We start from the raw sequence: 15,364 nt of genomic DNA on the forward strand, positions 1-15,364 counted from the left end.
TAGTGAGAGACTTTAACACCTCACTGTCAATATTAGACAGATCAATGAGACAGAAAATTAACAAGGATATTCAGAACTTGAACTCAGCTCTGGACCAAGCAGACCTAATAGACATCTACAGAACTCTCCACCCCAAATCAACAGAATATATATTCTTCTCAGCACCACATCACACTTATTCTAAAGTTGACCACATAATTGGAAGTAAAACACTCCTCAGCAAACGCAAAAGAATGGAAATCATAACAAACAGTCTCTCAGACCACAGTGCAATCAAATTAGAACTCAGGATTAAGAAACTCGCCCAAGACCACACAACTACCTGGAAATTGAAGAACCTCCTTCTGAATGACTACTGGGTAAATAATGAAATTAAGGCAGAAATAAATAAGTTCTTTGAAACTAATGAGAACAAAGACATAACATACCAGAATCTCTGGGACACAGCTAAAGCAGTGTTTAGAGGGAAATTTATAGCACTAAATGCCCCCAGGATGAATCAGGAAACATCTAAAATCAACACACTAACATCACAATTAAAAGAACTAGAGAAGCAAGAGCAAACAAATTCAAAAGCTGGCAGAAGACAAGAAATAACTAAGATCAGAGCAGAACTGAAGGAGATAGAGACAGGAAAAACCCTTCAAAAAATCAATGAATCCAGGAGCTGGTTTTTTGAAAAGATTAACAAAATAGACCGCTAGTCAGATTAATAAAGAAAAAAAGAGAGAATAATCAAATAGTCACAATAAGAAATGATAAAAGGGATATCACCACTGATCCCACAGAAATACAAACTACCATCAGAAAATCCTACAAACACCTCTACGTAAATAAACTAGAAAATCTAGAAGAAATGGATAAATTCCTAGACACATACACCCTCCCAAGACTAAACCAGGAATAAGTTGAATCCCTGAATAGATCAACAACAAGTTCTGAAATTGAGGCAGTAATTAATAGCCTACCAACCAAAAAAAGCCAAGGACCAGACGGATTCACAGCCGAAGTCTACCAGAGTTACAAAGAGGAGCTGGTACCATTCCTTCTGAAACTATTCCAAACAATAGAAAAAGAGGGACTCCTTCCTAACTCATTTTATGAGGCCAGCATCTTCCTGATACCAAAACCTGGCAGAGACACAACAAAAAAAGAAAATTTCAGGCCAGTATCCCTGATGAACATCGATGTGAAAATCCTCAATAAAATACTGGCAGACCGAATTCAGCAGGACATCAAAAAGCTTATCCACCACTATCAAGTTGGCTTCATCCCTGGGATGCAGGGCTGCTTCAAAATATGCAAATCAATAAACGTAATCCATCACATAAACAGAACCAGTGACAAAAACCATATGATTTTCTCAATAGATGCAGAAAAGGCCTTCGATAAAATTCAACACTCCTTCATGCTAAAAATTCTCAATAAACTAGGTATTGATGGAATGTATCTCAAAATAGTAAGAGCTATTTATGACAAATCCACAGTCAATATCAAACTGAATGGGCAAAAGCTGGAAGCATTCCCTTTGAAAACCAGCAAAAGACAAGGATGCCCTCTCTCACCACTCCTATTCAACATAGTATTGGAAGTTCTGGCTAGGGCAATCAGGCAAGAAAAAGAAATAAAGGTATTCAAATAGGAAGAGAGGAAGTAAAATTGTCTATGTTTTCAGATAACATGATTGTATATTTAGAAAACCCCATCGTCTCAGCCCCAAATCTCCTTAAGCTGATAAACAACTTCAGCAAAGTCTCAGGATACAAAATCAACATACAAAAATCACAAGCATTCCTATACACCAATAATAAACAGAGAGCCAAATCATGAGTGAACTCCCATTCACAATTGCTACAAAGAGAATAAAACACTGGAATATAACCTACAAGGGATGTGAAGGACCTCTTCAAGGAGAACTACAAACCACTGCTCAAGGAAATAAGAGAGGACACAAACAAAAGGAAAAACATTTCATGCTCATGGATAGGAAGAATCAATATCGTGAAAATGGCCATACTGCCCAAATTAATGTATAGATTCAATGCTATCCCCATCAAGCTACCAGTGGCTTTCTTCACAGAATTTTTTAAAAAAAAACTACTTTAAATTTCATATGGAACCAAAAGGAGCTCATATAGCCAAGACAATCCTAAGTAAAAAGTACAAAGCTGGAAGCATCACGCTACCTGACTTCATAATATAGTACAAGGCTACAGTACCCAAAACAGCATGGTACTGCTACCAAAACAGATATATAAACCAATGGAACAGAACAGAGGCCTCAGAAATAATGCCACATATCTACAACCATCTGATCTTTGACAAACCTGACAACAGGCAATGGGGAAAGAATTCCCTGTTTAATAAATGGTGATGGGAAAACTGGCTAGCCATATGCAGAAAACAAACTGGAACCCTTCCTTACACCTTATACAAAAATTAACTCAAAATGGATTAAAGACTTAAATGTAACTAAAACCATAAAAACCCTAGAAGAAAACCTAGGCAATACCGTTCAAGACATAGGCATGGGGAAAGACTTCATAACTAAAATACCAAAAGCAATTGCAACAAAAGCCAAAATTGACAAGTGGGATCTAATTAAACTGAAGAGTTTCTGCACAGCAAAAGAAACTATCATCAGAGTGAAAAGGCAACCTAGAGAATGGATAAAATGTTTGCAATCTATCCATCTGATGAAGGGCTAATATCCAGAATCTACAAGGAACTTAAACAAATTTACAAGAAAAACAACCAACCACAGAAAAAGGCGGCAGGGGGGGTGGGGAGTGGAGATATGCACAGACACTTCTCAAAAGAAGACACTTATGCAGCCAACAAACATGTGAATAAAAAGCTCATCATCACTGGTCGTTAGAGAAAATGCAAATCAAAACCACAATGAGATACCATCTCATGCTAGTTAGAACAGTGATCATTAAAAAGTCAAGAAACAACAGATGCTGGAGAGGATGTGGAGAAATAGGAACACTTTTACACTGTTGGTGGGAGTGTAAATTAGTTCAACCATTGTGGAAGACAGTGTGGTGATTCCTGAAGGATCTAGAACCAGAAATACCATTTCACCCAGCCATTCCATTATTGGGTATATATCCAAAGGATTACAAATCATTCTACTATAAAGACACATGCACACATATGTTTATTGCAGCACTATTCACAATAGCAAAGACTTGGAACCAATCCAAATGCCCATCAATGGTAGACTGGATTAAGAAAATGTGGCACATATACACCATGGAATATTATGCAGCCATAAAAAAGGATGAGTTCCTGTTCTTTGCAGGGACATGGATGAAGCTGGAAACCATCATTCTCAGCAAACTAACACAGGAACAGAAAACCAAACACCGCATGTTTTCACTCACAAGTGGGAGTTGAACAATGAGAACACATGGACACAGGGAGGGGAACATCACATACCCAGGCCTGTCGGGGGGTGGGGGGTTAGGGGAGGGATAGCATTAGGAGAAATACCTAATGTAGATGACGGGTTGATAGGTGAAGCATAGATAAATGGCACATGTATACCTATGTAACAAATCTGCATGTTCTGCACATGTATCCCAGAACCTAAAGTATAATAAAGAAAAGAATAAAAAAAAAAATAACACAAATAAAATAAAATAAAGATACAAAGAGAAAAACATGACTTCCAGAAATTCCAAGGTACAGCTGAGAATGAAAACCACTGCCTTCCATCATCGCACCCGCCTGCCCTTTTCTTGTCTCCCATCCATTACTGTTTCTTACATTCCTGTTGAATTTGACCAGAATTGTTTCTTAAGTACAAACATTGTCTTAAGTGGCACTTTCTCTTTCCAGCAGCTCAGAGAACCCAGTGTTTGTGTGCTGACTCCTGAGATCCTGACTTGATTAGGTTTCCAAGGTTTTGTGTACATTGAGGGCACACACAATGAAACTGCCTAAAGACCAGAATTAAGTGCTCAGCAGTGACCCATGCGGACAGATGGATGTTCTGACCCAGCGATATCCACTTGGAAAGGGTTTGCAGCATGGCAGACCAGTTGTGGGGAAACTTCCATCACCCAAATTCAGAGGGCCTTTTATTTCCCCTAGTTACCTCTAACTCTCTCAGAACTTTTTCTACAAACAAAAGATACAGGAGGGAAAAAAGTCAAGAATTTTAGTTCATGCTTCTGCCTTTACAGATATTTTTTATGCCCAGGAACAGTGGCAACTAATGTTCCAGGGTATAAATATGTAAAATATTTTAAGATAGACACTGTTCTAAGATTCATGACAACACGATGGTCTGGTCAAAATAGTGTCCCATTTTACACATGGAGAAACTGAAGCTCGGTGTGGTGGCTCTCACCTGTAATCCCAGCACTTTGGGAGGCTGAGGTGGGAGGATCACTTGAGGCCAGGAGTTCGAGACCAGCCTGGGCAACATAGTGAGACCCCAGGTGTGGTGGTACGCACTCATGGTCCCACCTACACAGGAGGCTGAGGCTGCGGTGAGTCATATTCACCCCACTGTTACTCTAGCTTGGACAACACAGGGAGACCCTGTCTCAAAAAAAAAAGAAAAGAGATAAAAGAAATTGAGGCACACAGAGGCTAAGTTGCCTGGAACAAATAGCTGGCCAGTGATAGTGAGCATTTGAATCCAAGCCACTTGACTCCAGACAGAGCCTCTGCTCTTAGCCACTGTGATCTAGTGCCACTTACAGGAACTGTAGTGGGGAATGAATTGGCTTAGAGGAGGGGTCCCCATTCCCTGGGCCACAGACCAATACCAGTCCCTGGCCTGTTGGGAACTGGGCCGCACAGCAGGAGGTGAGTGGCAAGTGAGCAAGCCAAGCTTCATTTGTATTTGTAGCTGCTCCCCATCAACCATATTACCCCCTGTCAGATCCCCAGTGGCACTAGATTCTCACAGGAGCGGGAACTCTATTGTGAACTGCCCGTGCGAGGGATCTAGGTTGCACACTCCTTATGAGAATCTAATGCCTGATGACCTGTCACATTCTCTCATCACCCCCAGATGGGACTGTCTAGTTTCAGGAAAACAAGCTCAGGGCTCCCATTGATTCTACATTATGGTGAGCTGTATAATTATTTCATTATATATTGCAACGTAGTAACAATAGAAATGCACAATAATAGAAGTGCACAATAAACGTAACGCACTTGAATCATCCTGAAACCATCTCCCTCATGTCCTGTGTGTGGTTTCTTCCATGAAACCGATCCCTGGTGCCAAAAATGTTGGGGACCACTAGTCTAGAGTAAAAATATTGGAAGAGCATATAGTTACCGGATGTTCTTAAACGTTGGAAGAGGAAGTGCAATGCAACACAGTGCACATGCGGGTGCTGGATGGATGAATGTGTAAATGTTATGGAGTGTACTGAAGACGATGAATGCTTTCCTGCAAGAAGGAATACCGCTAACGTCCAAAGGGGCCGACCTTGAGCCACTGCCTCCCAGGGAGGAAAGCTCTTTATGTATCACAAAGAGACTATCTGGAGGACTTAGGCAATGCTAAGTATAGCTGAGGAAGATTTGGCTGATATGGAAATAGAACCCCCTTCCCCCTGCTGAATGCTGCCATATTAACACCTACTATTTGGCCTCATGGTTGTCACCTTGCTGTGCCAGCCTGAGGGGGTAAAGCGACCTCAACGTCCCCTCTTGCCAGCCCCTGCTGCTTCCCTCCAGGGGATTTACAGGGTGCAGAGGGCATGACCAGTAATGCCATCTTCAAGATGGCAATGGCATGGGTGATAGTGTGCCTCCTCTAAAGGCCTGCCATCATCAGCTGGGACTACGTAGCCAGAAGAAGCATTCTGCCCTGAGGGGAAGAATGGTACAACTGGTGCTTCCTGATGACAGCCTCCAGCATTGAATCCTTCACCCTCTCATCAGTGTCATTTACTTCAACTTGAGCATCCACGTAAGATTCAGAAGCGCACCTCCCTGAGGAATGACAACATTGCCTCCAGCCAAGACTGCGCAGAGATGAACTTCAGGGGAGAAAAAAGAAACACATGTCACATTTTTTCTTAAACCGGGAGAGAGGAGGAGCAGGAGAAGAGACCAGAGCCCCTCTCCCAGGCACCGGGGCTTTCCTTGGATGTCCTGAGACTCAAGATTTCTCACCTCTGCAGGTGGACCTGATAATCCCACGCAGAAGAACCGCTACATGGCAGCGAGAACGCCTGCAATGGCAGCAGACAGCCGGGCCTCCCCAGCACGGCATCTCCCGGGACAAACGAGCGTCCGCGTCGCTGGACATCATGGTGTGTGCATTTGTCCTGTGCTGAGCTCCCTACACTGCTCGTGATCATCCAAGCTGCCTGCCACGGGTCACATGTCCAGCACTTTCTCTATGAGACACGCTGCTGGCTCCACTGGCTGAATTCGGCTATCAGCCCTCTTCCCTACTCATTCTGCCACGAGTTTCAGAAAAGCATTCCATCAAACCGCTGTGTCCTGGAAAGGCCGAGCGAGATCCACCCACTCCCATATGTACATGTGACAGAAACTACTCTTGTACTCTTAATGGTGGAGGCTGTCCAGGTTCTTAGCGTCTTGGACAAAGAATTGGACAAAACGCACAAACAAAGCAAGGAAGGAATGAAGCAATTTATTGAAAATGAAAGTACACTACACAGCGTGGGAGCGGGCCTGAGCATAGGGGCTCAAAGGCCCTGTTACAGAGTTTTTGTGAGTTTCAATACCCTTTACTTGGGGTACGCCCTATGTAAATGAAGAGTCTGAAGTAAAGTTACAAAGTCATTTACGGAGGACGGCCTATGGACATCATAGCTGAAGTGTGAATTGGCCTTATGTTCCCTGCCTCCATACCCTATTTTCCTGCCTCAGTACCAGATCACCTAAACCCTCATAAAGGAAAATTTTAAAAATCTCAGGACCCTCAAACTCCCTATGCCAAATGTAAAGTTAAGCCTCAGGCTGAGTCGTGCAACACCCTCTTCCAAATGAACAGCTGTTACCAGCATTACACATCAGCCAGATCCCCAGGGAAAGGTCGAAGGCCTCAGGCATCTCCAGATGCTTCCACAGATCATTCTTCAATAAATTTGTAACCGCCCAATGGGTTCACCTTGCCCGCTGTCTACACAGAGCTGGTTTATCAAGACAGGGGAATTGCAGTCGAGAAAGAGTAATTCACATGGAGCCAGCTGCGCGGGAGACTGGAGTTTTGTTTGTTTGGTTTTGTTTTGAGACGGAGTTTTGCTCTTGTCACCCAGGCTGGAGTGCAGTGGCACGATCTCAGGTCACTGCAACCTCCACCTCCCGGGTTCACGTGATTCTCCTGCCTCAGCCTCCTGAGTAGCTGGAATTACAGGCACCCACCACCACGCTTAGCTAATTTTTTGTATTTTTAGTAGAGACAGGGTTTCACTATGTTGACCAGGCTGGTCTTGAACTCCTGACCTCAGACATCCACCCGCCTTGGCCTCCCAAAGTGCTGGGATTACAGGCATGAGCCACTGTGCCCAGCCTGGAGTTTTATTATTACTCAAATCAGTCTCCCCGAGCATTTGGGGATCAGAGTTTTTAAAGATAATTTGGCAGGTAGGGGCTTGGAAAGTGGGGAGTGCTGATGGTTCAGGTTGGAGATGGAATCACAGGGGGTCAAAGTGAGGTTTTCTTGCTGTCTTCTGTTCCTGGGTGGGATGGCAGAACTGGGTGAGCCAGATTACGGGTCTGGGTGGTGCCAGCTGATCCATCGAGTGCAGGGTCTACAAAATATCTCAAACACTGATCTTAGGTTTTACAATAGTGATGTTATCCCCCAGGAGCCCTTTGGGGAGGTTCAGACTCTTGGAGTCAGAGGCTGCATGACCCCTAAACTGCAATGTCTAATCTTGTAGCTAATTGGTTAATCCTGCAAAAGCAGACTGGCCCCCAGGCAAGAAGGGGGTCTTTTTGGGAAAGGGCTGTTATCAATTTTGTTTCAGAGTCAAACCATGAACCGAATTCCTTCCCAAAGTTAGTTTGGCCTATGCCCAGGAATGAACAAGGACAGCTTATAGTTTAGAAGCAAGATGGAGTCAGTTAGGTCTGATCTCTTTCACTGTCATAATTTCCTCAGTTATAATTTTTGGAAATTCTTTACTAGCCTCCCATAAACAAGGACAAGTCAATCGTAACTTCAGGTCTGCAACCAAGTCTAGCTCCTAAAACTAAAGTCCGTTGGATTGCACACTGATTTTTAATTTCCATTACGAGTATATCTCCCCAGATGCAGAACAAAGATAAGATCAGCCATTCCTCCACCTACCCAGAGACATCTGCGTCATTGATTCTTCCTTTACTTCTCTTTTTCCTTCAAACACTCACCTTATCTATGTAAAATACAGAATTACTGGACACTAAAATCTCCCAGGACTGTAACCATTCGCTTTATTGCCTACCTGCCCTTCTTCCTACATGCCGTCCCTGTCCTCCTTTGAAGAAAATGTATAAATAAAAAACCTCCTGAAAACATCTTTGGAAAAACGGCCACAGATAGGCCTGTGGCTCAGTTTTCCCAGACACGCCCCAAAGCTGGCTGAATAACCCTCAATTGATTGAGCCCCTGGCCTCGGTCACTCATTTCAGCTGTCACTCGCTATGATCCACGGAGGAAAGGGTCACAAACACTTCCCTAGGCCCTGCCACCAACTTCATTTTAGTCTTTGCCACAAGGAAACATGGAACCCATATAAGAAACGGGTCCCTACAAGCTCCTTTAAAATGTGGTATATGCAATTGCCCTACAGGGCTTTGTACTCAGAACAGTCAACAGCATGGAGTTTACCCGGTGGCTTATTAGAAATGCGGGCTCTCTGACCTCACTCCAGACTTGAATTCCAGAATCTGCATTTTAACAAGATTCCCAGGTGATTTGTATGTTTAAAAAAGTTTAAAAAGCGGTGGGGCCGGGCAGGGTGGCTCACACCTGTAATCCCAGCACTTCAGGAGCCCGAGGTGGGTGGATTGTTTGAGGCCAGTTTGAGACCAGCCTGGGCAACATAGCAACCCCCCGCGACCCCGCACCCCTAAAAAGAAAAAGAAAAAGAAGCATTGGTCCCAGGGATCCATAGGAAGATAAAATGGCTGAGAAAAATCATTCTGTACTACCCCCATCTCCTGTGGAGACATCCTATTGAAGGCTTAAAATCACTGCAGCTCAAGTTTATGTTATTTTGCCAAATTTCCACACAATATCCTAATCAATCCATTTTATTCCTTGATAAGCCTCGCTGTTTAAATATATTCAACCCTTTTGTTTGTACTGTTGTGGGGTTTTTGTTTTGTTTGTTTGTTTTTGAGACAGAGTCTTGCTCTATTGCCCAGGCTGTAATGCAGTGGGGAGATCTCAGCTCACTGCAACCTCAGCCTCCTAGGCTCAAGCAATTCTTGTGCCTCAGCCTCTGGAGTAGCTGGGATTCAGGCCTGTGCCACCACACTCAGCTAATTTTTTGTATTTTTAGTAGAGATGGGGTTTCAAGTAGAGATGGGGTTTCACCATGTTGACCAGGCTAGTCTCAAACTCCTGGTTTCAAGTTGATCCACCTGCCTCGGCCTCCCAAAGTGCTGGGATTACAGGTGTGAGCCACCATGCCTGGCCTGTTTGTACTGTTAATGGGGGAAAAAAAAAAACTGTAAAATATTTGTTAAAGGTTTATTCTGAGCCAATATGAGTGACCATGGCCTGGGAAACAGTCTCAAGAGGCCCTGAGAAAGTGCGCCTGGGGCAGTTGAGTTACAATTTTTCTTGTTTTTTGTTTTGAGACAGGTTCTCACTCTGTAGCTCAGGCTGGAGTGCAGTGTCACAACACGGCTCACCGCAGCCTCGACTTCCCAGGCTCAGGTGATCCTCCCATCTCAGCCTCTCAAGTAGCTGGGACTGTAGGTGTGCACCACCATGCCCGGCTAGCTTTTGTATTTTTGTAGAGATGCAATTTCACCATGTTGCCCAGGCTGGTCTTGAACTCCTGGGCTCAAGTGATCCGCCCACCTTGGCCTCCCAAAGTGCTGGGATGAGCCACCATGCCTGGCCCACAGTTTGGTTTTTATATGTTTTAGGGAGGCAAGAATTGCAGATAAAATCACATCAATACATGGAAGGTGTACATTGGTTTGGCCTGAAAAGGCGGGACGTTTCAGAGCTGCGGCTTACAAGTCATAGGTGGGTTTTAGGGATGCTTTAGTTGGTAGTTGGTTGAAAGAGTTAAGCTTCGTCTAAAGACTTGAAGTCAGTAGAAAAGAATGCTTAAGTTCTGATAAGGTGGGAGGTAGTCTGCTGTCAGTCATGCGATGCCTTATGAAAGTCAGGTTGGAAAGTAAGCCACATTATCCCGAGTCAATAAAAAACCCATTTAAATGAAGATTTCATGGTTTGTAAGGTGTGACTTAACCCCTACCTTGCAATGGACTTAGGCCTTGTTTATAATTTAGTATCTTACTGCCACAGTGTTTTGTCAGTCTTTTATTTTTTTCTTTCCTTTCCCCCCAAATTCAAACAAGTGTCAGTAATGACTTTTTTTTTTAGATGGAGTCTCGCTGTTACCCAGGCTGGAGTACAGTGGCACAATCTCAGCTGAAATGACTGTCCTGCCTCAGCCTCCCGAGCTCAAACAATTGTCCTGTCTCCGCCTCATGAGTAGCTGGGATTACAGGCGTGCACCACCATGTCTGGCTAATTTTTGTATTTTTAGTAGAGACAGGGTTTCACCATGTTGGCCAGCCTGGTCTTGAACTCCTGGCTCAAGTGATCCACTTGCCTCGGCCTCCCAAAGCGCTGGGATTACAGGCATGAGCCACCACACCCGGCCAATGATCTGTATTTTAACCTTAATACTGGTCAGTTGTGCCTAAACTCCAAAAGCAAGGCGGTACAATAGGATGAGTCCAATCTCCCTTCTCATCATGGCCGAGAACTTGGTTTTTCAGGTTTCACTGGGGTCTCCTTGGCCAAAAGGGAGTCCATTCAGTCAGCTGGGGGGCTTAAGGTTTTATTTTTAATTGACGATACTAGTATATGAAAGTATTCCATCACCTTTGTGTATACAATTAAAGACAAGGCTTGAAAAAACAATGATAGAACCTGATTTCTAAAAATATATCAGGATGATTTCACATTTTACTTTTTTTCTTACCCTCCCTCTTTTATTTTTTTCTTTCTCCCTTCCTGTGAGTGTGCATAGATTTTACATTTTACATTTGCAAAACCATACCAGAAGAATCGGCTCCTTTCCAATGCAACGTCTCTGGGTAGGTGGAGGAATGTCTGATCTCCTCTTGTCTTTGCTCTGCACATGGGGAGATAAACTCGTAATGAACATTATCAATCAGTATGCAATTCAATGGACTTTAGTTTTGGGAGCTAGACTTGAATTGCAGAACTGAAGTTACAATTGGCACATCCTTGTTTACGGGAGGTCAGCAAAGCATTTGAAACCACCTTTACAAAAATTGTAATTGAGGAAATTATGACAGTGAAAGAGATCAGACCCAAATGACTCCATCTTGCTTCTAACCTTTAAGCTGTCCTTGTTCATTCCTGGGCATAGGTGGAACTAACCTTGGGAAGTAATTTATAGTTTGACTATGAAACACAATTGATAATAGCCCTTTCCCAATAGTTATGAAGCGTCCAAAGGTTTCCTTGTGTTTCTATTTCGCTAAGTGAAAATGGATTTAAGTCACAGCCTAAGATTTTACTTATTTGAAGACACTACTGACGCAAGGCTGAACACAGCAATGAGTGGTACAATATACAATCTGGCTGGGCAAGGTGGCTCATGCCTGTAATTCCAGCACTTTGGGAGGCTGAGCCAGGTGGATCACAAGGTCAGAAGTTTGTAACCAGCCTGGCCAACATGGTGAAACCTCCATCTCTACTAAAAACACAAAAATTAGCCAGGGATGGTGGTGCACGCCCGTAATCCCAGCTACTCGGGAGGCTGAGGCAGGAGAATTGCTTGAACCGGGGAGGCGGAGGTTGCAGTGAGCCAAGATCGCTCCACTGCACTCCTGCTTGGGTGACAGAGCAAGACTCCGTCTCAAAAAAATAAAATATATAGTCTATCTCCAGAGATTTTGGAAGCATGAACCATTTTGTTGGACAATGCAGGGTGCCCTACTGGAGTATTCAGCAATACAAGACCACAAGCCAGGAAACATTTGTCTTTAATCAAACCTAAGGCAAGTCACTACTCTTGGGAATTCAAGTGTACAGCAAATGTGTAGATACTGGCACCTGAATCAGTGTCTGTTGTCCATGTCTACAGCATCCCCATAGGACCAACCCCAGCAAACAGGAAGGTCTCCTGCACAGATTTCTCTACCTTTCATTTACAATATGCAGTCTGGAATTCCCATTGTCAAAGACAATTCTGTTGGGAAATCCTTTCTGCTTGAACTTATTACCTTGAGGTCTCTGAATCAGACAGCAAATGTTAACAGAAGACCCCTCTGGAACCTAGACTTTGTATTTAAATCCCCTCAGTGCCTCTGGTGGTGCATTTATTCCTTGAGGTCTGTCACATTTCTCAGTGGCTCTGAGAGTTGCACATGAACTGTACACTACAAGTGCTCATCATTCTCCTTCTAGGTGCTCTGGTGCCTGATCAACTCAAACGCCTCTCTCTTTGAGCTGTGTGTATCAGCAGGGGCTGTTTTCGCAGTTCATTAACCTGATGACCACCAATTTCAGGCTTGAGGATCAGTCAGAAACATGAATTTCTAGGCAAAGAAGGGATCATCTGGACTCTAAGAATCACTGGTTTCCTGGGTGGAGACAGGAAAGGGAGGGTAGGAAAGTCTAACATGGCAGGCATCTCTCATCCAGTCACAGCATCTTCCTAGATGTGTCCTCCTGAGCTATCCCCTAGTCTTGGAATTTAATGTCATTCAGCACCAAGCCTGCTCTGGTTCAGCGTTTCCATCCACCTGCAAGGGATTCCCCACCACACCCCAATTAAGGACAGGTACTTTTTTGTAAGATACAATAAAAATTACTAAAAAAGAACAGGGAATAGCAGACACACAAAACACAAAGCCAAATGTTTATTACATCCAATAGACATAAAATTACTCTGTCAGATTGCTATAAAAGGTTTTAAATGCTAAGTCAATTTCTAAATATCTACTTCACTACAGACAGCCAAGAGTATAACTTGCTTCAGCCCATGGGTCTATCTGAGTAGCCTGGGACTGCAGGCCAAAGCACTGGCCTCAGAAGGCTAAATAAACTATTGGACTTGACGTTCTGTGAGAATTCATACAACCCTCTACAGAACTTCCCCATCTCCAATCCCTCAAAGCTCTTCTTCACTGCTCTCCTGCGCATACCTTTACCATCTTCTGTAACTACGGGTCTGTCTTCACAGCAGACTAACGTTCTTGAAGCTATAGACTATGATCTTCTTCACCTTTAGATTCAGTGCCTAACTATATCTGGTACCCAGTTTTTGTTCAACAAAAAAAATCTGTAAGTTAAGGATACTAGCAGTGCTTTTGTTTCACTTTTATTTACTTTTGTTGGTTTATTATTTTTAAAATTGGGTTTACCTCAACCCAGAAAATAAGAGATAATTTACACACTGTACTGACATTACTTTACTTGCAAACCAACCTCTCCAATTCAAGTATTCTTGACTCATGTCTTTTCTACTATTCCAGTTGTATTTCACAAAACATGTAAATAATATGGACATGTCAAGCCATAATCAGGTTTATACGGGGTAAACTAACACCTGCAAAGAACAGAAAGGGTTTGCTGGACTATCACATACCACAGAATGGCTTAACATTTGATACATTTTAGTGGTACTAATTTTATAACTTTGGGAAACATCTGTTCATGCAAAGCCCAGCAAGGGCTAGTCATCAAGTGCTAGCAATGGGAGGGCAGATGGTGAGGGGTTAAGTGATGTAGTCTTTAGAAAATGTCTATAAATTCTCCCTTCAAGAGGTGGAGCTTAATTCTCCTTACCCTTGAATATAGGCTAGACTTAGTGACTCCCCACTTACAGAATAAGGCAAAAATGAGCATGTCACTTCCATGGGGAGGCCACTGAAAGGCACTGTGGTTTCCTTCTTGCTTTCATACTCAGGGGAAAGCCAGCCACCATGCTGTGAGTACACTCTACGGAAGGGCCATCAAGGAGAGGAACTGGGGCCTCTGCCCTCAAGGAAAGGAACTGAGGCCTCTGCCCTCAAGGAGAGGAACTGGGGCCTCTGCCCTCAAGGAGAGGAACTGGGGCCTCTGCCCTCAAGGAGAGGAACTGGGGCCTCTGCCTAACAGCCAGGTGAGTGAGCAGAAAAGTCAGCCCCAGTCAAAGCATCAGACGACTGCAGCCCCAACCAGTATCTTGCTTGCAACCTTATACCACACTCTTCGCCAGAACCACCAGCTAAGCTGCTCCCAAATTCCTGATCCAGAGACCTGTGAGATAAATGTTTGCTGTTTTAAGACACTAAGTTTTGGGATGGTTATATAATACTATATAAGTATTATATAGTAGGTAACTAGTATCGGTGGTGAGCCTTTGGGGGGTTTATGTGAATTCATCATGCCTTGGGAAAAGCAGGGTAAAGTTGAGGAAAGAAAAGGGGTATAAATGACTAAAAGAGTAGATGCTGCCTTGTTCAACAAGTGCTTAAAACTAGAGTTAAGTGAGCTCTGTGAATATATGAGAATGACTATTAAACTCTATAGCCATTCTACTAGTTCTTTTTATCAATTAAAGATAGTATGAAAGGGGAAAAAAAAAGCTCCAAAATTGTTAATAGCATCTTTATTGTTTCACTGGTGCAAAAAAAAAAAAAAAAAAATCATAATTGTGATGCATTTCCTGCTAAATTTACAATGAAGGTGATACATAAATTATATAGATCACAAATTTTCTTTTATACTATTTAAAACCCAATTATCTTGATAAATATGTCCAGAGGACAACATAGGTTCTTAATGGATGGCTGAGTCCAAATATGCAAAATATAGCTTCTGGTTTTGACCATGGTGCTTTAAAATTCTCAAACATGCATTAATATATTCTAGTTTTAGGGAAAATCTTACACATGGCCTTATCTTGCAATTTAGGGAAAAGCCCAAGATGAATTTCACATACAGTATTCCTTTTTTCTAAATTAATCTCAAATTGGACTAGAAAACAAAAGAGACAGACACTTTTGGGTTAGTACTCCCCAGGAATGAAGAAAATACACAATCAACAATGAAGCAAACAAACAAACAAACAAACAAAAGAAGGAGAGCTTCATTAGTAGCCAAGATAAGTGCTTGTGGGTTTTTTGTGGGTTTTTTTTTTTTTTTTTTTTTTTTTTTTTTTTA

Source organism: Pongo abelii, chromosome 18 (assembly GCF_028885655.2).
Source record: "Pongo abelii isolate AG06213 chromosome 18, NHGRI_mPonAbe1-v2.0_pri, whole genome shotgun sequence".
In the NCBI taxonomy this organism is placed as follows: domain Eukaryota; kingdom Metazoa; phylum Chordata; class Mammalia; order Primates; family Hominidae; genus Pongo; species Pongo abelii.